The sequence below is a fragment of the Onychostruthus taczanowskii genome, unplaced genomic scaffold (genome assembly GCF_017590055.1).
Source record: "Onychostruthus taczanowskii isolate IOZ18803 unplaced genomic scaffold, ASM1759005v1 scaffold37, whole genome shotgun sequence".
In the NCBI taxonomy this organism is placed as follows: Eukaryota; Metazoa; Chordata; class Aves; order Passeriformes; family Passeridae; genus Onychostruthus; species Onychostruthus taczanowskii.
This window is the reverse complement of record NW_024501126.1, coordinates 6700039-6724852: the sequence shown is the minus strand read 5'-3', so window position 1 is coordinate 6724852 and position 24814 is coordinate 6700039. Positions and strand designations below refer to the sequence as shown.

The 24814-nt window shown below is 38.9% G+C and overlaps 1 protein-coding gene across 1 annotated transcript in view; it reads left to right on the top strand.

The window, feature by feature from the left end:
* Positions 1–24814, top strand: part of CTNND2 (catenin delta 2) — a 518515-nt gene that overhangs the window by 398784 nt on the left and 94917 nt on the right. The window lies entirely within an intron of this gene.

The following is a 24814-nucleotide window of genomic DNA, read 5'->3' as shown; positions in this document are numbered from 1 at the left end:
TGTAAAACCTTTATCAAACTACCTTACTATTTTCAATTCTTTTTCAACTGAATAAATATGTAACAAGCTCTCAAAGTAGAAGAGTAAAGGGGAAAAGTGCTTCTAAAACATGACTTGCATAACTGACCCAGTAGTATTTTCTGGATAGATCAGCTTTTGGATAGAACAAATTGCCTTGTTAAAACAATTTTTGTTAGCTGTGAAACATGAATATCAAATGTTTTGAACTGGTTTGCAGGTGAGTGATGTATCTCAGAGAGGTTTACATCCAATGCATTTGTCTATCTTATATCTTCTCCAGTTCTCTTCTAAACATCCAAAGTCTATTTACTCCTGTCCTTAGGAACTTTTGTACTCTGTTTTCCATAGAACATTCTGCTGCGTACTGACAAAATAAGACACGGGAACAGCATCAAATAAATGACTCAGACTGTATTATTTGTCATCTGTTGAGTTGCTAGCAAAATATACATGTACACACGTGTATGTGAAACATGTTGGAGACTAAACTGATTCATGTGTGTATGTGCACAGGTGTAGGTGTGTTTGTGTTGTAACATTCAGATATAGAAAGGATGATTATGGAAGCCAAGACACCTTTCTGTCTTTACTGGCTGGTGTAAGCTCTGAGTATCTGCTGTTGAGTATAAATGCAGCTGGCTTCTTACAGTAGGACCAGGACCATTGTTGCTGATTTTGTGATTCTCCTCCTGTTAACAGAGCAGTCCTGTTTTGTCCATCTCTGTTGATGCTGTGGTGGATATAGAGATTTTGGACTTAGCAACCCATCTCAGGTCTTTCCATGCTTTTCTTGAACCCAGGAGCTCTTCTCAGGCTCTGACCATGCATTGTTGTCCATCAGAAAGCCCACGTTTTCTGTCAGAAAGAAACCTGTCAGAATGCAAATTGAGGACAAAACTCAAATGAATTGTGTATTTCCATAGACAGCCTCCTCAAGGGAGGGACTTCAGGATTCAAGTTTCTACAAGCAGTTCCCACAAGCCAAAATGGGAAAAAGCACCGGAAATATAAAATTCAGTCTGCAGGCAAACGTTTATTTCACGTTTTCAAGAATCTAAATTCCAGCATAGAAAAGAGTCACAAACCAATTGAGAGGCCACAAAAATTACATCTCAGTTAAGCCTAAAGTTTTGAAGGTGAATTTCTGCAAGATATTAAAGAGATTGTTCCTTCCTGAATGTTGCAATTGTTCAGAAATGTAGCTGAAATAAAAGTCTAATGTTAAGACTCAGGGGGAGAGAGAGATTTTAGTAGGAATAGATCAGTGTCCTCTGATTACTGCTGTAATATTTTTATTCAGAAGATACTCAAGGGAAAAGTACCAACAGAATTAAATGTGTAGTTCTGTCAGATATTTAAGCACCCCACTTTTTCTTCACAGTGTAGTTATTCCTAATTTGCATATTCATGAACTAATTTATAAGGTTTACACAAGGTCATACTGTATTAATTATAGCAGTGGCATTCAAATAGCACTCTCAAGTATAGTGTTTTTAATGCTTCTTCAGCATTCCTGGTAAAAGCATTATTTCAACATATCACATTGATGCTTCAAATTCTGTGTAGCTCTGGAAGTTTATTCTGGACTCAAGATAATGAAAATCTTAAACAGAAATTTTGATTTTAAACTGATATTATGGAATGCCCCTTGTATTCTTTTTTGGTCTGAAAAATAATACAACATAATTCCAGCCACTTTTTACTTTTCTGTACTTAAAAACTTAGAAGTTTTGGTGGCACACCTCCTTCCTGCATCATTTTAGCTGATAAAAGACATGCTGGACTGCTCTGCAAAAATCTCCCTTCAAACACAGAACAAACTCCCAATGAATTGATTTTGCACAGTTAGCCAAAACGTGATCTGTCAACATACATCTTCAAAATACTATGTAAGTGCTTCCTGGGCAAACAAGATAACTCACTCATGGGTCTTCAGTGGGGCTTCATGTTTGGATGCCAAATAGAAATACTGGACCTATATGTTGAGAATTGAGGACCTAGCTGAAATTTAGTTCCTGTTCTTCAATTTACATGTTTTATTCTCTTTAACATGAATGTATGTGGATTATTTCAGGAAAAAAGTCCACAGCTTAACTGGGTGTCACACAATTAGAAGTATTTACTTATTGCTATGGCAGGAGTGTTTTCTTCCTGTATTTAAGTAATTTACTGTTTCTGGAAATTATAGACTTACTTGTGAAAAGAATGAATATGTTTTTGCATCTTATGATATTCTTAGGCTCAGCAACAGTGACAAAATTATAAAGTGTTGCTTCTAAGGCTGAATGGCTTATGATGTACCCTAGCCTTAAATGTGGGGAGTGTTGAATATCTCAAGTATATTTTGAAGGACTGACTGTTTTTCCAGATTTTGATGATTTTCATTCCTTTCAGGTTGAATGCCTACTGTTAAGTAGTGCCTAATGTGAAAATTAAATGTCCATTCTTATTTGCATAGTTAGGCAGTGTTAATTTGCATTCCTTCTGCCAGTGGTTTAAGCCTTGTGGATGTGAATGCTTTGAAGAAAATAAATAGTTTCTTTTGTGAAATGGCTTCAACTTTATTGTTTGGGGTTTTTGTCATTTCAAAAGTTTCTATTTATGCAGTAACAAGTGTTAGCTTCGCAGACACTGTAATAAAGTATGATTTCAGTCTTAGTGTCTTGCTGGCTTGATTTTAGCTGACTCTTCAGCACAGCTGTTGATAACAGGTCTCCTCACTGGCCAGCTGCAGAGCTGAGTATCATAGTGCCACAGATGTTTTCTTTTAGGGAAGAGCCCCCTAAGCCTGTGTGGTACCACATGTGTTTCAGAGCTCATCCGTGCAGTCGCTGTATGGGAAGATAAAGCCAATTTTTTTCTTGACTGTCTGGGCCCATTGCGAAGAATAACCACAAGCGTCACTGGGAATCAAGGTGTACCTCTATTGTGGCTTTGCTGACCATGAAAAATTCTGAATAGTCCTTTTTGAATGAGTGCTTTAAAAAACTCACATAGTCTGGCTCCACAGAAAATACTATTTGTCTCAGCATGAGAGAAAAGCTGATTGTGACAATTCTGTGGCACCACTCATGGTCACGGTGATTGATGATAGAGGATGATGTTTTATTTACCCAAGAAAGATGAGAAACACAGTCATTCAGAGTTTGTATGCCCAGTCAATTTCACAGAGATAATAAAATAACACTCAGTAAGTTTGGGTTCTTTGGTGCTCATCATGTGGTTTTCCATATTGACTAGATTTTCTCTTCCTAAAACTATTTGCATTACTAGGCAATATGAAAAAGGAACATGTGAAAACACATGGCTCTGAATAGTGAAGGAAAGCAGGGTGTACTTCTGCAACTTTCCCTCTTTGTGTCTTGATAAATGGCTTCAAATCTGAAGAAACTTTGCCTAGGAATGGAGGATCATTTGGTCTCTGCTCAGTCTGAGGATTTGCAGTAGAGAGATGTATTTAAAGTACTCTGAGCTTGCTTCAGCCGTCTGGATAAGCCAGCCGACATCACAGAGTAAACATTTTATCACCTCCTTTCAGAATGCTGTGGGCATGTGAACTGTTGGGCTTCAGGCACAGGAGTAATTAATGCCAGAAACTCAGAAGTTGAGGCAGTGCTCAAATCTTTTCCTGAGAGATGCTTTGATGGCATTCCACACGTTTGCAAGTTGGAGAGCTACTGAGAGCTGGTGAGAAATGCTCTCCAGCAGCAAGTGTAGCACTGAAACCCCAAGAGCTGCAGTCCGTACTAATCACATTCACAAACTTTGCAATTTTTCTGTTTGGGAAATATTTTCCCAAGAAGTCTCCTGATGAAGTAAGTAAATAAATAAAAATACAACTCCTGAGGGGTTTGATGAAACAGGCTGCAGCCTGCCAGGCCTGCTTAGTTTGCAGTCCTGAACCCTTAGTTTGAACCCTGAAAAGCAGAATGTCTGAGCCGAGCCCTGAATAGCAGAAGATCATTTCAGAATATCATATTTTGTGAAACTTTGCCTAGTGAGTGTTGAGATTATGTTCTTGTTATCATCACTGCAAATCTCCATAGAGGAGTGTTAGCACTTTGGAAGATTTTTTGTTGATCTCTTTTGATGAAGAGAGGGCAGTCTGGTAAGAGCACGCTGAGAAATGAAGACCACTACTTGCAATAAAATGGATTCCTTCCCTTTCTGAGAGGACTAGTAAAGTGGACAGTTAATTTGAGGGTAAATTGATGCTTCTATAAAAACTAAAGTAAAAAGCAAGTGATGCTTTTCACTAATTAAATTCAATTTCATTGATTTTATCCAATTTGAATTTCTGTGGTCACAATACAAACTAACACACAAGTAACATGATGTAAAGCTTGGGCAAGGTGGTGCTGATTTCCAGCTACAGCTTACTGAGACACACACAGCCTTGCAATCAGTGCCTCAGAAAGGCAACAGCAGCACAAAAGGAGAGGATTTTTGTGTGTTCTGCTGGCAAAGTGTGTGCTGTTTTTGTCTAATACAGAAAACAGAGTGGCACACTGCCCTCTTCAAAAATCAGTTAGAGATACTGGGGGGGTTTGTATTTCAGGTGCTTATTTCCTACTCTTTTCCCTAAATTAGCTTCATATACAATATTTTCAACGTTGTTATTACTGGTGGGAGAGTTTTCTTGGGAAAGGAAGAATACATTCAGTAAAAAATATTAAGTATCCAGTATTTTAAATGCATAAGCCTGTACTAGGAAAACATTTAACATCTGCCTGAAGGATGTCCTTTTACCAGAACATATAGTGACAAGGAGGAATGGTTTCAAACTGAGAGTAGGTTTAGATTATATTTTAGAAGGAAATTCTTTACTGTGAGGGTGGTAAGGCACTGGACCTGGTTGTCCAGAGAAGCTGTGTATGCCCCATCCCTGAAAGTGTTCAAGGCCAGGCTAGTTGGGGATTTGAGCAACCTGGGATGCTGGAAAGTGTCCCTGCCCACAGCAGGGAGGCTGCAGCCAGATGATCTATAAGGCCCCTTCCAACCCAGACCATTTATGATTCCATAATAGTATTTTTATCTAGGATTGCACACTCCATGCAGACAATTTCTGTGACAAAGTACTTCTGAAGTATTTGTCCTAGTGTAGCTTTTTTACATTCACACCTCATTTCTTTTTGTCAAGTAGTCATTTATTACAATTAGTTGGTTCCAGTTTCAGCATTTCCTCTTGAAGGACAGTAGTATTGTGAAACACCTCCTCTTCTCCCCCTGCTGTCATTCATCCATCTTTGTATTGGATTTACTGTGTACAAAAGAACAATATTTGGAAAGCGTTTCAAACAGATGGTCATGAGAGGGCACAATATAGGTATTGTGCCCACACAAATTTGAGTTTAGGGTTTTTTTAATCCCCTAATGAAGTAAAAATACCCACCAGAATGGATAATAAAAATAGTTATTTACAAAAAACTTACTTCATTCCCTGTATTCACTTTATATAATTGATTTGTGCTGAGGAAGTTTTTTAGTTGACTGGTCAAATTGATTGACTTCGGTTGATTTTGATACCTGCTGTGTTTGCTTGCCAGACTTCATGTTAAGAACGAGTGTCTTCTCATCAATGCAAATATGAGAAAATGCACAATGTTATTTGCACTCATGGTAGTTACTTAGGCTTTAGAGTCAGCTGCCTCTGCTCACGGTCTGATTGCACAGGTGGGCACTTGCAGTCGGTGAGGAGAGAGACCTACAGCTGCCTGGCCTTGGCCACAGCTTATGACCCCAGAAATATTTTAAGTTTCATAAGCCCACAGGAATAAGGACAGTCTTATTTTTTGTCAACAAACACTGTGGAAGGCCATCCTTGTTATAGCCCATGTGATAAAGGGGAGCAAAGCAGAGAGTAGTGTATCATCTACCATGACCAAATATTCATACTAACTCACAAATGTTTGTGAGTCAGTGTGCATATTTGCTGTGCACAACAGAAGGATCAGCTGGGACACATCTAAGAGAAGAACCAACCGAGACAAGGTCAAGAAGGAGGGTGCAGCTTTATTCATTTAACATCAAGGATGGTGATGTAATAGGGTGGTATCTTCTGTGCTGGATATCAGTCTGTTTTGGAAACAGTGCAGTCCTCCTTAGCCCACTCTGAGATGGAACCCTGTCACCCTTCCCTGTCACTAGGTTGCAGAGGTTATGAAGGACACCTGGTCCACACAAAAGGCACAGGATCCACCAGCAAAATCAGCAGGAGTGTGGCTGCCACTGGAATCACCAGCACTGAAACAGGGAAGAGGGAAATCCACATGAATGATACCATTTTCAGAAATGAAATTTTGTACATAAATGACATGGGAGTTTTTAATTGTTTTTACAAGAATAATGTGTTTGCATTTTTTGTTTCCTTTACCTTTTAGAGAATTGGTAGTTTTGTTTTTGCCCTCACCTAGGTTATAGAAGACTCAGCTAAAAGAGTCCTTGGGCACTGAATTACTCAAAGATTTCCAAGATTGTTTTTATTATTATTATTATGGGTTTTTTGTTAATAAAAAAAACTGGAGTACATAAATAGGCAGTGTTTCCACCTTGAAGAATTTTAGGAAAAAATTGTCTCCCTTTGGTTATAAAAGCAATTTATTACTTGTTTTAGGTGTCTTATTTAACTAGACACCTGAATAAGGTACTGGCTGTTTAGAGGCATATTAGTGCTGTATGCATGTCACATTTGTGTATACAAAGATCATCTGTAAATAATCAGTTTGTTTTACAATTTTTTCCCCTGAATATGTAGGTACTTTAAGCACTTTGCTCGTATTATTATCTGTAATGAAAATGCATAATTACTTGCTAATAGAACAGGAAGACGTGTGCATCTCTGGAGAGGATTGTATGTATTTATACATTTTTCTTTTTTTTTCTTCTTTTTTTTTTTTTTTTTTGTACTCTTTGGTCTGAATAATGGGGTTGGTAGAATTTGTTTTAAGGCAGTGGGAAGTGATTGCATTAGCAGAAATATTTTATTTTGAGAATCATGGCTCCACATATCATGAAACACCATGGAAAGCATTAACTGATTAATTATCCCCCATAATTCTCTAACATATCTCTGTCTAGATTATAATGCTTACAGTGTCGCTTCTGCTGGGGTTACATTTTGCCTGACCTTATGGCAGACATGCAGTGTAATTACTAAATAGGGGCTAATTTGTGTAAACAAATGTTAGTTTTTCATAGCATGAGTCCTATCATTATGTTTTATTGCTGGTGGATGTGTTATGTAGTCAGCCATTCTTCAACAGTTTGGGTAGACCATTGTAGTAAATTATCTTTATACTATAAACTAAAAAGATTAAAGTTTACAAAGTGGAAGTAGCATAATCCTTAGATACTATTCATATTTCCTCCCCTATAAATATGTGAGAGCTTCAGCTGATCATACTTTAGCAAAGTAAGTATATTTTACTTTGTATGAAGACACTTCAGGTATCTTCCATTTAGTACAGTTTGGGGATTCCAATGCAAACCACAGCTTGTATCAGATGTAATAGATTTTAAAAAATATGCAGGAACTGGAGCTTATTTAATGCTGTGGTAACTGTCATGTACTGACCTTCATCTATCAGAAACTTCTGAGGTAGCTGCCATACAGTAAAAGTAATTGATTTCCATTGTTCCTTATGATCTAAATTAACCTGATAGCCCCCATTCTTAAATCAAGTGCAGGAATGTGTTATGAGGGTAACAGTGAAACTACCCACACATTTTCTTCTTGGTTTCAAATAGTACTAATAATAACATTTCCTTCTTTCTTTCCTTACTTCTTATTCTTAGATAAGGAAAGAAAGGAGATTGATCATGTTTATAGTGACATCTGGAGTTTTCACTGCTGCAGACATGCAGCAGTATTGGGAAAGGGTCTCTTGGCAGGCGTCTAAGCTTATTCATGCCTTTTCTGTTTAATCATTTGACATTTACTCCTCTCTGCTGGAGGTCTGTCCTTGTGCTCTTCATTCTTTCAAGTTCAGGTATTCACTAAGAAACAAATTATTAATCTATGTTATTAATTATAAATATTTGTTCATGTTTAGAATTTGCAATGAGAAATAGAATGGTTTCCAGCAGATGCCATTTGGGAGTTTGCTCTGCTTTTTTCATAGTTAGTGTGAAATGAAGTTAGGGGCCTCAGCACAGCTGCTAGTGTCTCACGAGAAGCAGTACTGCTGTTGCAGTCCTTGATACCCAGGCAGGAAATAGGAATGATGTTGGCAGTGCAAGTGGAAGGTAACTTGCAGCACTAGGTACGTGTGCCCTGCAGCAGGTTCACATCAGCACGTTCAGCCAGCAGTACAGACTGTTTCATCTGATATCAACTTCCTATGGTTGTTTACTATACATTTAGGTTGTTATTCTCAACTCTAGTGGCATTCTTCCAAGTATAAGTTTGGTTGTTAAACACACCTGCCTAAGTGTTTGATCATTCCTCCTGACCGCAGCATCAAACTATCCATGGCGGCCACACACTCAGTGGATTTTGAGTCCTTTGTGAATCCATTTCAGAGGAGAAAGGTGTGCACAAATTAAAAAAAAACAAGCAAACAAAAAAAATCCCCAAAACCAACCAAACCACTAAACAAAAAGCAATCAGCTTGCTGGGAACTTGGGAGCAAATCATGCTGCTCTACAGGAAGACTGGAAATTATGGCAGAACACTCACTTGGGTAAACAGAAAGTCTCCTGAAGCACAAGAAGAAACCAGAATGGAAACCAGAACAACAAATGCAGCTTTTCATATTCCTTTAAAGGAATATTGAAAGCTGCATTTGGAGATAAAATGAGGAAGATCAAAGACCAGCAGGAGGTAACTTGGGATATAAAGGGTCACAGCAGGGGATTTTACAGGCATACGTATCCTAAAAGGAGAAAGAAGTTGAGAAAGTTTAAGTCCATTAATGCATGGGGAAGACAAATTAGTGACGGATAAAAGGGAAAAGACTGAAGAACTCAACACCTGTTGTGCCACAGTTTTATCAGGCAAATCCTACTCCTGGACTCCTGTACATTTAAGTGTGTTTTAAGAAGAGCAAGATGAAGCAGGCATGGACATCAACAGGATAAGGGCTATTTGGAGAATATACATATTTATGTATGTATTTGGATCCATGACATTGGATGGAATTTACCCAAGAGTACTGCAAAAAAAGCGGATTGGTGTGGTGTGAGGCATCTGTCACACTGGTGTTTCAGGAAGGTGGCTGAGGACTAGAGAAAGGCTGAAAATTAATCTGGCTTTGAGGAGAACAGAAATAGTCTGAGGAACACCTTTACCTCAAACCTCAGAAAAAACACAGACTATGACTTTTTTAGAATCCATTTAAAAGCATGTGATGGAGGAACAGTCAGCATGGATTTACCACTTTCAGATCGTGTTTAGTGAGCGTGATTGCCTTGTGTGATGAAGTGTTTGTCCACGTGGATGAGAGTGCTGATGGAATATACTATTCCTTTATTGTTTTATTAGCACAGGCTGTTAATCCTGACTAAAGCAGCACACTTCTGAAAAGCAACTGGGGTTTGTAGAGGACACCAATCCAAATAGGAGCCAACAATGTCTTTTCCTCCTGTATATGGTAGACTGGGATACATCTGTGACCAGCAGGTGCATGGAAGATTATCTCCCTTTTCTTGGTACTGCTATGGACACCTGGGCAGCACTGTTTCCATTTTTGGGCCTACTCCATTCAATAAGAATTCTCAGAATCTGGAGAGGTTTCAGCTTGGGAAGTTCAGATTGGACATTGCACTTTACCAGGTAGGCAGTGCAACACTGGAACAGAGAGGTGGTGGAATGTCATCCTTTGATCACTTCAAGGCTCTCCAACAAAACTGCTGACCTTATCTGGTCTTGATAATCCTTCCATAGGCAGCAGGCTGGACTCTGATGGCTTCTTCCAACCAACAATTCTAAGATTACATGAGTGACTCCAGAGTTTCAAGTCATGCCCCTGGAAAACTGGGAATACAAAAAGTACAAGCTCTGAGACAAAATCTGAAATCCCTTACCTTCTTTTTCATGTCAGGGCCATTATTCGTCTTCCCTTGCATTGATCATGGAGCACTTGCTGACAGAGGTGAGGAGGCTAATGGAAAACAAACCCAACAAACCCTTCTAAGCGAAACTGTCATTCACATCAAATAAATCCATTGTGTGTGGTGGATTCCTACACAGTGAGTTCTATGGGAGTGAAAAGTGACAGCGCAGACAACATATCACAACCGTTCTGTAAAAGGGGATTGAATGAAGGATGCAGAGGCCAACTTAATTTAGGTATTATATCAGTTTTCAGTGCTTGACTTTCTAACTGTACTGTTCTGTAAAGCATGTTACAATGATGAGCTGATTAGCAATTGCAAGTATGATTACTTTCAAATGTCAGCCAAACAGCTCGAGAAAGATTTGTATTTGAAAATCTTTTTTCAATTATGGTCACATAGGCTAATAAGTGTTAATTTGGGTTCTCTTAATAAATAAGCAAATAAGTGGTATTTTGATGGTACTTTAAATTGATGTGTGCATTTGCAATACTGGAAATTTTTAATTAATGTTAATTTAAACGGACACTTTCTGAATTGCAGTTGCAAGCTGCTTTTTGTATTTTTTACATCAAGATGAAATTGCAGGGAAGAAGTATTGATCATTACATTCACAATGTCTTCCCATTTGTAAGTGTCTAAATTCAGTTAAATCCCCTTGAAATTGCAACCAAGCTTTAAAATTTTATGCAAAATATTAATACTACAATGTTTGAAGAACTGGACATAGAGGAAGCAAAGTAGATTTTTTTGTTAATCAGTTTACCTAACTAATACAACTTTGGGATGTTTAGGTCTTATTTTTCAATCCCATTGATACTTCCATATATTTCTGGAGTTCTCTGAACTGAAGTATTTTCAGAACTCTCTTCTGTTTGTTCAGAGTGACTTCACCATTGGTCTAAATAAATAAAGATGGTTGCACTTAATCTTTAAAGTAAACTTTGAAGTTTATGCTTGTTACTGCTTTTCTTTCTGGTGTTATAGTAGTGATAAACTTCTCTGGCATTGCTATTTTTTTTAGCTGTCATGTTTTGTTCAGTTAACAGGGCAGATTTGTAAATCAAGTTTACAGCCTAGCAGCCAGCCTGAATCTTCTGAGGCAGCTTATAGTGCCAGTTTTCAAGTGGACTTTGGGTTATAAGTGTGTAAATTGAAGACCTAAGTGGTATAACTTTTATCTGAGGAAAGAGGGCAGGAGGCATATTGATAGTCATGACATGATTCCTGTAAGAGGCTATAACAGATAGCAAAGACAGGTGTATGAGGTTTTGCTGCCTGAATTAGGAATGTTTAACTGCTCAGTTTAATTAGGCATGGTTTGAGAAAATATTTCATGGTGTGGATTGAATTTCAGGCATTCACCTACAGGCATGTGAGTGGCTTTGGCTGCAGCCATCACAGCAGTACCACTGCCCAGCACATGTAGTATTTGGGGAAGCCCAACACATTCCCAAAAATGTGGGAAAACACTGAATTTGTGTTTCCGTCTCCCAGGGTGCTGCTTTCCATGGAGATTCTCAAGAGAACAGATGACATGGATGACAGTGGTGTTGTGTCATGATGCTGAAGGGAACATTTTAGGTAAAATGGTGAGGCAAGAGTGCAGATGTATTTGGTGAGAAGTAGGCAGATTGAGCAGATAAAATTGAAGCTGGGTATGGATTACTACTTGTCTGTTATAATCAAGAGTTTTATCTTAGGGACTTCACTACACTGTGGAATAGCATAAAGCAAAGAACTGCAGAATAGTTGTTTCTCAGTAATTCTCCCAGTGAATACTCTCAGGGTAGACCCTGTGTCTCCAGAGGAAGTTAGTGCAGGATAAATTCTGCATATGAAATACAGATAATGTTTCCAAAACTTCCTCCAGCAGAAGGGTTCATACAGTGCCTGAATGTTCCTGAAGTGTTCAGTGGCACCCATTGGTGCCAGTGGGTGTTTCTGGAGTGCAGGTGTGCTGTTCTTCCCTTCCTCTAAACCCTGTTGTTTTATACAGCCAAGTTGCCAGAGCTGTGATCAGAGATAGATTTACCAGCTGCCAGAGCCCAAGGACACAGAAAGTGGTGCTTGTGCCCAGAAAAGCCCAGTCACTGTCTGATTCTGATTGCAGTACGGGAGACAGGGTGAGCCCCAGCTGAGGCCCCTCCAATGCCTCTGCCTCACATGGTGGATAAGTAATTGGCTGGATGGACGCAGACAGAGAGTTGTGGTCAATGGCTCTATCTTTAGGGGGAGCCTGGTGATGAGTGGTGCCCCTCAAAGCTCCGTCTTGTGGCCAGTGCTCTTCAATATCAGTGATCAAGTGCACCATCAGTAATTTGCAGATAACATGAAGCTGAGCAGTGCAGTTGACAGAACAGAAGGAAGGGGCCTCATTCAGGGGGACCTGGACAAACTTGAGAAGTGGGCCCATGAGAACCTCATGAAGTTCAACAAGTCAAACTGCAAGGTGCCACACCTGGGTCAGGGCAGTCACAGAGGTAAGTGCAGACTGAATGAAGCCACTGAGAGCAGCCCTGCCAAGAAACACTTGGGAGTTCTGGTGGATGAAAAGCTGGACATGAGCCAAAAGTGTGTGCTTTACAGCCCAGTGGTATCCTGGGCTGCATCAAAAGAAGCGTAGCCAGGAGGTCAAGGGAGGTGGCTCCCCTGCGCTACTCTGCTCTCCTGAGAGAGCAGCTGGAGGGCTGCATCCAGCTCTGGGGCCCCCAAAATCAGAAGGTCATGGAGCTGTTGGAGCAAGTCCAGAGGAGGGACATGGAGACAATCTGCTCTGGGCAGAAAGATAACTCAAGGACAAGGAACTGGAACATTGCAGTACTCGATTCATACACTTATTGTCGTGATGGAGTGTCATTTTACCAGAGCCACCTGCTAAGAAAGGAAGAAAAAATGCTCTTGTATTTGGTACTAACATATTTATTTCAACAAGGTTTTGGCAAAGGAAATCTTCTCTGAGCTGGGAAATAAGTACTAAACTTCCTAAAGTTCTATTAAATAATTTGCAGTCTTTATACCTAATACAGGAAATTTTTCTGTAATTCAGAGAATTGTGTTTGTACTGTTTCATAGGGAGCTATGTTTTCAAGTAACTGACAATTAACTGAGAATGGTAAAATAATAATTACAAAATTAGAATGAGTGTTTATTCATAAAAGAACAGGCACCTTTATAAGCAGTAATTATCTTTTTGCTAATTTGGTCTGACTGGCAAACGAAGCATACAGAGGATGATTCTTTTCCCGCACATGGCACCACCGCAGTCAGAGCACTGCTAGAGGTGAGGTTCATTGTAAAAGCAGGTCACATGGCAGCAAGTACTGATGGTGCTCAGTATCTCTTGCTCGGGGAATTCTTATCTGTCAACTGAAGAGTAAAAACAACTGCAGACATTTTTCAGTGTAGGAATAATTAACCAGAGACTCAGGCTGAAGTTTGTCACAGCGCTTGAAACCAGCTCTCAACTTTTTTTGCTTACTCTGGATAGTTTTTCCCCCACTCTTTTTTTTTTAATTGTTGGTGAATTGTGGGTTTCAAGAACACAATACACTCTCTCTTGGCCCAAGAGACATGTACCTATGCACGTGTCCTCCTATGTAAGGTGAAAATAGGATGCACAAAGGCACATCATGAGAGAAAGAAGACAATGATTCTGCAGAAAATTTTACTCAATCACAGCTCCTGCAAACTGTATTTTTCAGGGAGAGGAAGGATTGAAGGTGAGGTGTTCTCTTCTTTCACGGCATACAAGTGATTTGGTGCAATTTATACGTAGAATCAGGATGAAGCAAATACAGTAATGTGTTAAATGCATGTCTTTGCAGAAGGGAGGGTGAAATATCTGAAGCATAATAGTATATTTCATGGCCTAGCAAATAACAAAGTAGAGAGTCTGCTACACATGCAAGAGTTTCACGAGCATCTTAAGGCACCAGTGCAAAGTTTGAATTTGGCATTTAGTTTTAACAGGAATGAGCAAATTGATTCAAAAGGTATGTGTTAAAATGGAAAGGGAAAAATTAAATCTCTAACAATATCTGCCTCCTGACCAGTTCCTGTGATATGCAAGAGAGCTAGGCATGAAAACAGGGCAATGTAGGGTCTTGTGAGAAGTTTGTTCTGGCAGAAGATCCAGGTTGTCAGATGCCATCCCTGGGATATCAGCTGAAGGGATAAAGAGCATCGACAGTAACACTCATAGCAGAGTTTGTTCATTGTTCATGGTATGGACTAGGTGGGGGTAAGTAGAGTTGTGGTAGAGTGATCCCCTTCTTTTTGTACAGGTTGACTCTGAGATTAGCTCAGTTGGTTAGAGCACTGTGCTAAGCAGCCGTGATGCACAGGGACTCATTAGGCTGAAGGGCACGCTAGAGGGTCAGTTCTTTCACCATCCCTCAGTGTGCACATAAAGCCATTTGGAGATGGGATGATGTGACATAATTTGAGATGGGATGCTCACTGGCAATTTCAGGTGAACTGTCATGAAAATAGGACATGAACAAACATACATATTTATTTCTTATGCTGTAGGCACATTTGGACAAAGCGTAAGAATTGTAATTTATTGTGCATCACATTATACGTTTTTTACAATTAGGCAATTTATGATAATGAGATTTTTTTTTTACAGGTATTTAGCTCAAGAATTCATAACACCCTGAGATGCTATTACTGGGAAGCAGCATAGATACCTTGATGTCTTTAATAGCGTTAAAGCATAAAGAAAAGAAAATTGAGGGTAGAGATTGTTCTAGAAATAAGAAAATGCAATTTCACAGGAACGGTATCATTTAATTATGTGACTAGAAAGAAATAGTATGAGCAAATAATAAATTGATTTTGAGATGTCTAACTGAAAACCCGGAAGGAGGAGCTGGTAACAATGTGTTTATGACAGGATTATGAGAGTAAAAGAACTTACATACTGCAAACTAATTTAGACAAAGAACAGTGAGAAATGGCAGAAAAGCAGCATTTCTAAAGATTTTTAGTTTGGTAGGGGAGAAAGATGCTCTCTCAGAGAGACTCCAGCCAGAGAAATGTCCATAGCAGTCAATTCACTGAGAACATGGGCGATCACACAGATGAAAAGCACGTCTTCTACTTTGCTGTGCTGTGCTCTAACTTAATTTGTTTCAGAGCACCATTTCATACTTCTGATACTCTAATAAGTGCTCTGCTTTGTGACTTCTTATCCTCTGTATTAAAATTTCTAAGTAGCTGATCAAAAAGAGATGAAGCTAATAATCTAATGAACTGATTGGTGTTGTAATTAATTGTGCTCATCTGATTAGTCAACTACCAAAGCTGGTTTACCCTCCTTTCTTCTCAAGGCACTGCATTGATAATGGCTTTTCAAGACTGCAAAATACATGCAGGAAGGCACTTGAAACTCAGATGTGAGAGGGAGATTGCTTTGTAGGTTAAGGGAATCATCTTACTTTAGCAATCACAATCCTGTTTGTTTGTTTGTTCCTTTGGATTGGTAGGATTGCATATTGCTTGTGTTTTTTCTGGAACCTAATCTTTATTCATAGCATTTTTAGGATGGTAACTTTGTTAAATATACCTATTTACATTGTTTCTAGTCTTATTTTTGCAATTGTCTTTTTCACTGAGTTCCAAAACCAAAGCAAGAGCAACATAACTTTCCAATACTTTGACTTATAAGACCTGAGAAGAACTGCATTCCTGATAATGCTTTTAAATGTTTCAAACTTAAGGGCAGAGGCAAACAGACTTACTGAGCTTAAGTGTCTACCAAAGTATATAAAAAGAATATTCACTATGTTGTAATAACTCATCCAAAACTTTTGGATTTTGTTTAGTAACAACAGTGTCAACTTAAAAACCAGCATACCCAATGGAAAAGTGAAAATCAGAGCATTTTGACAGAATCCTATGTCAAAATGGAATCCAAAATTCATCTCCAATGCCATTATTTATTCTTATATTTATACAGCTAGAAAGTCACATCTGAACTGTTGCGTAGCCCAAGCAGAATACTTATCTTAACAGAGTGAGAAACCAAAATGACAGTGTCATGATATCCCATCCCAGGGTTTAAAGTAGTTTTCCCTCATACAGATGCTCCCCTGAGTTTCTATGTCTGAAATAAGCTCTATTTATTTTTAATATTTTTTAAATTTTTTTCAAATGTAGCTGTTGTGTTTGCCTAGAAACATATTCACAACCCTTTATCATCAAACAAGGAGAATTAATTTCAGTTTCCTATCATTTCAAAGTGTCTGTTTATTTGGAAGTGTAAAATTACTAGGTTTATACCTGAATCACAGATTTATCTTCTTGCGTCATGCAGTAGAAGGAGTTTGAGAGTTGCGGTATTTTGCTTTTTACTACATGTATTTGGTTGCTCTTAAACTGAATTTGTGTGGCCAGTGCATCTATGTTGCATATGGACTGTTTGCCATGTAACAAGCATTCACTGGGTATTTAAATGGGCTGGTCTTTCTGGCAAACTAACTGACTTCTTACTGTTCCATTTGTTTGTATGAGCCACAAAGGAGACCAAGACAGGGACCTATAATTTATGCATTAAAGCACTTTCTTCTTTTATAATTGTCAGTTAATTTAGGGGCAGCAGGACTCACTGGAATGCAAGACACTCAAATGACTGAGAAAATTTTAATGCAGAGACATTGGGCTTCAAATCACTTCCTTTTTTGCTTCTGTGAGGTAGTGCAATGACATTCTTTGCACAAAGACTTGTGAGTGTGCTGGAGACCCAGTTCTAAGTGCCTTATTAGAATGGAGCAGAGGATGGCTCCAGAGGGTACCAAATATCTGGTACAGAGTTCATCATTACTTGAGAAAGGGGAGAAAGGATGCACAAATTAGTCCTTTGAGACTGCAAGATATTTAATAAATAAACGTTAAGAAAGTATAACCCAAAGTCTGTTTTTCATAGGTTTTGCCCTTAGATTTTGGGGGTTTTTTTTCTGATTGCAGAAATTATACTTGTGAAACTTCTTCATAGGTTTTGTAGTTATTGTTGTTTAGGAGTTTCATTAAATAAGTGGTCTGTTAGAAAAAGCATCATGTTTATATTTTTAATTAACTGTTAATTTTATGTGATGGTCTGGTCCTTTTCTATTACTATAGTCAAATATGTCTCTGTAGGTAGAACGTTTCCACTAGTACTGACCAGTTTCAGGTAAAACCTGGCAGCAAGTCAGAAATGTATTTTGGCCCTGTGTTGGATTCTGAAGTTGCTCTTTTATCATGACCAACTCAGGCGTTGAAATATTTCTGAGTGCATAGAACAGAGGCTTGCATGTATTCCTGAAAAGCACAAGAGCTATACTGGGATTACGTCAAGGGGAAAGAGCTGTCAAAACTAAAATTTCTTTTTCTGTTTGTTAGTACTAGTTGTTCGTAAGATTAAAAAAAAAAAAAAAGGCAAATACGTCAAAGGATGGCAAGAAATTTCACACACTGTGAGAAGTTGGCTAAATTCCTTTTCCAAGTTTCAGGTACGAATGAAAATACTTTCCCCAGCTGTTGTGTATATTACAATTTTGACTGAGGGAGAGTGATTTTTCTTTGCAGCTAAAATTATACTAGACAAATAACATTCAAATGATTTTATAAAGAGATCTCAGCAGTGTAAGGCATGCTGGTTCACTCAGAATAATATTTTAGACACAGTGAATTACTGCCTTTTACAGATAGTATATTTCTTTGATGCTTGCTCCAGACTCTAAAGCATTTTGTCTGCTTCTTTTCAATTGTTCTTAAGAAAGCAGTCATAATACCAAGTTTTTCCTGAGACTATAGCCTACGAAAAATAAAAGAGGGGATATTTTTATTCTGTGAAGTATTTTTGCTAGGGGAGTTCGTGCAAGTTAAAGACTTTCCCACAGGTCAGCTTGTGGAAGTATTTTTGCTAGGGCAGCTGATGCAAGTCAAAGACTTTCCCTATAAACAGGACAAATGGAGGCTTCATCTTTTAGTGAAGAAAAGTAGACACAGAAATGATGTACAAATAATCTGATTTATAATACTTTAGAGATTGCTTGAATGGTTGATGTGGAGAAAGGCAATTGAGAACATATATATTGCATATATACATGCAGTATATAAGCATTTGAAGAAAATAACGTGATAAACAATAGGTAGAATGAGGTTAATTGAAAACCATTTATGTCTTTTCAGTTTTGTTCTGAATAAAATAACAAGCTGAACACAAAAATGAAAACGGACTACTTTCCAATGCTGAAGCATCTGGCACAGTAATTTTGAGGTTTCACAGTGATCAGAATAGGTAGCCAGGGAAGAAATGTGGAATGAGACCAGTAGTACTTCCTCAGGGCATGCTCCCACTGGCCACGCAGGTGTTTCACTGAGTGCTGGTGGTGGGGAGTGCATTTGGCAGCCTCAGTGCCATCCTTCTCCACAAATTTGTCCTGTTACTCTTCAGTCCATGCAAGGAGTAAGAGCTGCAGAGTCCTCTGGACAGTGGTTTTGTAGGACAGAAGTACCTGAGCTAATGCTGGTATTTAATGCTGGGTCATCAAAAGCTGATGCTGTTGTATTTACATTCTTGCAGTCTTCAACACATCTAGAGCTCCATTTAGTAACATAACAATTGTTAATGGAGAGAAGTGACTTGACACTGACATGTTTAAACTATTCCCATTTTGACCTTCAGAGTCTGTACCACAGCGAGTCTTCCCAAGGGCAGTAAGGGACTCAATATTTCAGCTCTTTCTGAATGAACAGGTAGTGTATTAAAAGCTGTATAAAAAGATGAGCATTAATGAGTGCAGTGATTTTTATGAAAGCAAATACTACATGTCAGAGAAATTAAATATCAAAACAGAAATTTGATGCAGGTAGGATTTTTTAATACCATAATTTAAAAGTTTCCCTCAATACGCTATGTCTAATTCTGTGCATTGTAGTTAAATAGAATTGCACATCAAATGAAAACACAGCAAAAGAGGAGAGGAGTAGTTGGAATTTTTTTTTCTTTCAGATGAAGCTATGGTTGATTATAGCATGAAATCTTACCAAAATTGTTCATGCCACAAAATTCAGGGTGGTTTGGCATTTGTTTTACAGAGACAGTTTCTTTTAAGATGTTTATTGCAGTTCATGTGCTGTCCCATCGTGTGTCTTTCAAAACTATCAAATTAGCAAAAAATGATGTTAGGGGTCAACTGCTTCACAAATCACACAGAGCAGTCTCAAAAAACAATGCATTTAGCCTTAGGATTGGACACTCAGAAGCACAGCAGTAAAAGGCACCTGTTGAGTGCTTGACTTGGTAGGCTAATTGCTCTGATGCTTTGAAAACAACAGGTACCACTGAATAACCAAAAGTAAATAACATTGTCATAGCATTTGATAGAAAGGTTAATAACCAAGACTGTATCCACATTAGACTGTCAGATGTTTGTCTAATTGCAAAGTATTCTTTTAAAGTGAAAGTGATACCTAAGAGAGAAAGATCTCATTTAGGCCAAATTCGTTGTTGATATGGAATAGATCTTCTTTAACTACAGTTGAGCTATTTTAATTAATACAAGACAAGTTTTCCCCAAAACTTATGTTATACTTAATCCAGGATTGCTAAATTCTGACAGTCAGTTTATAGATAAAGAAAGCTGTAAGTGGTACTAAGAATACTTAGGAAAAAGAAATCTTGCTGATTTGGGTGATACTGCGCTGAACTGTCATTCAAATCAGGAAAAGTTAAAGGGATGTCTGTGGCAGTGACTAAAAAATCTATTTTAATTTATTTTTACTTCCAAACTGTAAGCTGATTTTATAGTCACTGAAAATCTGACACTTAGAAACTCTAATAATGAAGAATGAACCATCTTGTGTTTTCTTAGGTTTTGTCTCACTGCTTTGTTTAAAATTCTGAGAAATAGCTAGTCTTATCACCTAGTTTAGTTTTCAGCAATAAGAGATGATTTTGAGAAGTCTTACTATACAAATGATAAAAAATCAGAGTTTGTGTAAAAGTTACAGTAGTAACCAGAAGTACTATGGCTAACTATCTATTCCACGTCCAAAGGCTGCACTGAGTGCTTACAGATAAGCCAATATGACTCCAGGTCTACTCCACTATAAAAAGCCCCTCAAATGTTATGGCTGCACAGGGTCTGCTGACAGCACTGGGCACACTTGATGGGTACATGCATGGTGTTAATTGCTTCATTTTGCTGCCTGTGTCATTGTATTAAACCCTTGCAGCAAAGAGCCTGAATGACAGAAACAGCTGGGAGTGTACAGAAAAAGCTCTTAGGGGATCATGTGTTACATGGCAGGCCAGCTCAGAGGATCATCACCACATCACCCTCTGATGGGACTGGGGATGCCAGCTTGCCCATGAGACAAGGCTTGGTCCCCGAAGGAGAAATGCTCAGTCAATCAGACAGAAATAGAAAGAGGCTGCATATAAAAGAGCACATCTAGACAAGGCCAGTTTCAGGGTTTGTTTGTTTGGGTTTTGAATTTAATGGAAATTATTTTGTGTGCCTGTTGTAACTCAGTTACTCAGTATTCTGAGGGCTTTTCCCTTGCTAGGTATCCTCAGGCAAACATAATCACAGTTGCTGTAATATTAATGGGGTTGGTGTAGTTCTTGATTTATGTAAACCTTTCCCCCTCGCTGTGAAGAATCTTTTTTTGGTGGCTTTTATAACATGTGGAAAGACGAAAAAGATTAAGGCTTTTATGATTAGTGCCTCTTACACAAAACTTCTAGGAATAATTATATACTTGGAAGGCCCCTGAAGTTTCATGCCAAAGATAACTTGTGCTTTCCAGCTGATTTAGGAGATTATCCTTCCTGTGTCTGTCCTCTCTTATTCAGTCCATGACAAAAATATTACATATACTACATATTAAACATACTTTCTCTTTTTATCCTGGGGCTTTGAGGAATACCTGTCTCAATTTCACCTTTGCTAAATGCAGATTATTTGTTTTCAACCATTATCTGGCATGACTACAATGAGATCTGCAAACTGAAGACTGGTAGCTGCTACAGGGAAGGTCCTACTACTTGATCCTACTACTTCCCTACCTGAGCATGCTTAGGGAAGGCAGATGCAGATGCTTTAATTCTGTCTTTGAGATGGATAAAACTGCCCTGGGAGTAGTGTTAACAGCTTGCTAAATATTCCCATATCCAGAGGTCGTGTCTCAGCATGCTGGCTTGCCTTCTGGATGATCTTTCCATAGAAATCCATGTCCCTCCCCTGTATAAGGCAGTTGATTTTATTTATCCTAGAATCATAAGGAAATTACTCTGAACTTCCACAGTTTGTATGAGTGTATGGAAAATGGTCCTAAAGCAGAAAGAAATTACTTAGCACCACCAATCTTCCCCTACCTCAAAGCCTGACAATGGCATTGAATAACTAATGCGAGTGCCAGGGTTGACAGGAGCCAGGTGAGTTCTGCACAGTGCACTCCTTTATACCACACCCTTCATATCCCAAGAGCCTTGGATTGACATGCCCTAGGTATGGAGGGTCATGCCTGCTGATAGTTTTCAGGTGATGATGTGATAGTTGGCACATTTTCACATGAAACTGAAGTGGTATTATTTTAGTTCTCTTTCCATTCCTAAGAAATTAGCAAAGTCAATCTGCCGTTTGTTCAGAAGAGCAGTTTGATGAGCCATGGCTCTGAGGTCCTGCTCTGACTGTCTGTTCCTCTTGTGAGAAATAGCTGTTTACATTAGCAGGGTTTTAGAGGTCTAACGGGAACCTTCTGACTAAACTGAGAGTTATTCTTCAGCTCTCTGTATTCTTGGTATTCCTGCGTGACTGGATTCTATTTGAAATTCATTTTACTGGTTTATGGCAGGCTGAAGGACTCCTCACCCCATTAGATTCAAAATGACAGCCTATGGCTCACATATACCATGAGCAGAATTTACACAAAGAATCAAAGTATACAGGGTGATCAAGCTGGGCTGCATTTAGAATGGAGAAGTATTTTTCCCTGAAAACTTGTGCATCGTATCTCCACATCCTGTAAGACATCCAGAAAACATTGTTTCACCTGTTTGAAAAATGACAGTGGAAAATTATGCACTGACTTAGTGGGACATCTTACCAACAGTAGATACTACTAATGTTCCAATTTAACATCTGCACAGTGACCTGTAAACTCACAAATGACAAATCATGTCTTATTCCCTGTCACACTGGCAGCTACAGCATGTCCAAGTTCACAATGAGAAATAAAATTAAGACAACAGTGTGTTTTCTTATCTCAGTGAGGGCTGTGGTAGCTACGAGCCAGTGCAGAAAGTAAACAGTGACTTTTGTAAGAAAAGGAAAGTCATGGGAGTTCAGAATATCCATCTCTTGATTACAGGAGCAACTGGAGCATAATGGGGAAGGCTGATAAACAGAAGAACCAAACTTGACAGCTCCTCCATACAGAGCCAGGAAATGCATTGTCTGTGCAAGATGTGCCCCTGGTGTGTCTGTATTGCTTCGTGCAAAGGCCTCATATTCTTTGTATGCTGGAAGTGAATGAGGCAGATAGCTCGCAGCTCAGGGACTATAAGGTTGTCTACATTGCTGTCTTGGTGAGGAATTTCTGGTGAACTTGGAGAGGAACTGAGAGGCTGACAGTCTCTCTCTGGACAGTCAAGGTGACGTGCAGTTGGCTGTGATAAGAGAGAAGGAAAAATCACCTCAATTAGAAGATCAGGGAGACAATATGTCTCCATTTCTAATGGTGTCTAAATCAGTCTATTTTGAAAGCTTGGACTCCGTATATAAAGAAGCTTGGACACATTATTCTAGTACAGACTTGATCTATCTCTATTTAAAAGGATTCAGGAATATTTCAGCTTTTTTCTTCCTAGTGGTGCAAAGAAAGGCGCAAAGCCATGCTGAGAACTCTTCCTTAGCATCCTCCTACTATAATTGGTGCAGTTGCTCTTCTAGGGCTGGATACAACTTCCTTTCTTCATCATAAAGTCATAGGATCATAAAATGGTTTAGGTTGGAAGGCATCTTAAAGACCTTAAAGACTATTGAATTTTAACACCTACCATGGACAGCAACATCTTCCTGTAGACCAGATTGCTCAAAGCTGCTTCCAGCCTGGCCTTGAACACTAGCAGGGAATGGGACATCCACAACTTCTTTGGGTAACCTGCACCAGTGCCTCAATGCCCTCTCTCCATCTATATTTATTTACCTACCACTGTCTTTGTCTGCCCAGAGGGTAAGAGAACGAAATTTCAGAAAGAAGTCAAATAATCCTTCTTGTCCTCACTATATACCCTACAATGAGCTTGTCCAGTCCATGATTCTACTTTCCTACATGTGCTGCCCTTTCAGAATATCAGTGGAGCTCTTGCCTTTAAAAGAGGGTGGTCTACTGTGCTGTAGGTGGAGTCCCCAGCCCTGCAAATATAGGGCACAGGCACTGTTGGGGAAAACCATGCTCTGTATTTTTACCTTCTTATTTGTGCCACACCAAGGTAAGTCAGAAGTTTCTATCACTTCTAAGGGAGAGAGTGTTTCCAATTGATGTTGTTCAGACCCTACTTCCTAGATTACAGATTAAAGTTTCCCCATCAACTGGAGGAAAACTCCTCACCTCTGATCTTATAGCAGCAGAGAGATAGAGGAAGGAGGCATTGGAGTTCAGGGACCAGAGGAACCAGACAACGCAAAATTTGCAAGCTGTTATGAAGGGCAGGCCTCTGATGTGTAATGTGGCAAAAAATGAGGGGTTTCAAGGAGAGTGAATTTGTTTGCTAGAGAGATACAGGAATTCATTCCAGTGCTCCAGGACTATATGTTTTCTGTCAAACTGTCTGCTGAGGTGAAGGGAACAGTATTGAATTAATTGGGCCAGTTTGTGTGTGGGAGAGCAGCACAAATTAGGACTGTGTGGGGAGGCAAGTGTAGATGGTATGTCATATATGTTTAGGGGGTAGAGTCAATTAGGAGCCTGCACTGGAACTGGGGAATTGTCCAGTTATAAGACTTTTGGTTGCTTTGGGGAAATGAAAATGCTTTTTTCTTCTGTTTTTTTTTTTGTTGGTTTGTTTTTTTTGGTTTTTGTTTTTTTTTTTTTGGATAATAAGGAGGCAGAACAGGATGAAGTAGATAGAGCAGAAAAAGAATTGAAAGGAAACCTAGCCCTAAGTCCACTCATCTTCCTCCATCTGAAATTCTTTCCCCCTTCCCAGGATTCCTGTGCGTTTTCTACCTTTAATGCAAAGGTCATTGAAAATGGGATAAAAGATAGAAAGTGCCTTGCCTTCTTCCCAAATTCAAGGGCCAATGTCCTCCCTTCCATTTCCACACATTAGCATTAACTGCATAGGTCTGGTGTGTGTGCTTTCTATGTTCTTTCTTTGTAGAAACTTTAGTAGTGGGTTGAGAAGAGCCACATCAGCAAAGGGTTATCTTTCCCTGTTGAAGGAGACTCTGGAAAGTTTTATCCCATTCTTGAGATTGCTAATTCACCCATTTCCAAATCAAACCTGCTGTGCAAATTTTGCATGCAGTTTTTCTCTGGGAGACTTGATGTTAGCAAATATAGATTCTGTTTGTAAATGCTCATTCATACATATTTGTTTCTTTGTGTCTCAGTACTTTGAGCTTTATGACACAATATGTTATGCAGTGAATTTTGTTTTAATTGGATTTGTATAAATGTATTCAGAAGGCCATGTGGCCCCATCTAAGGAATACAAGAATTACAATATTACAATAAGGAA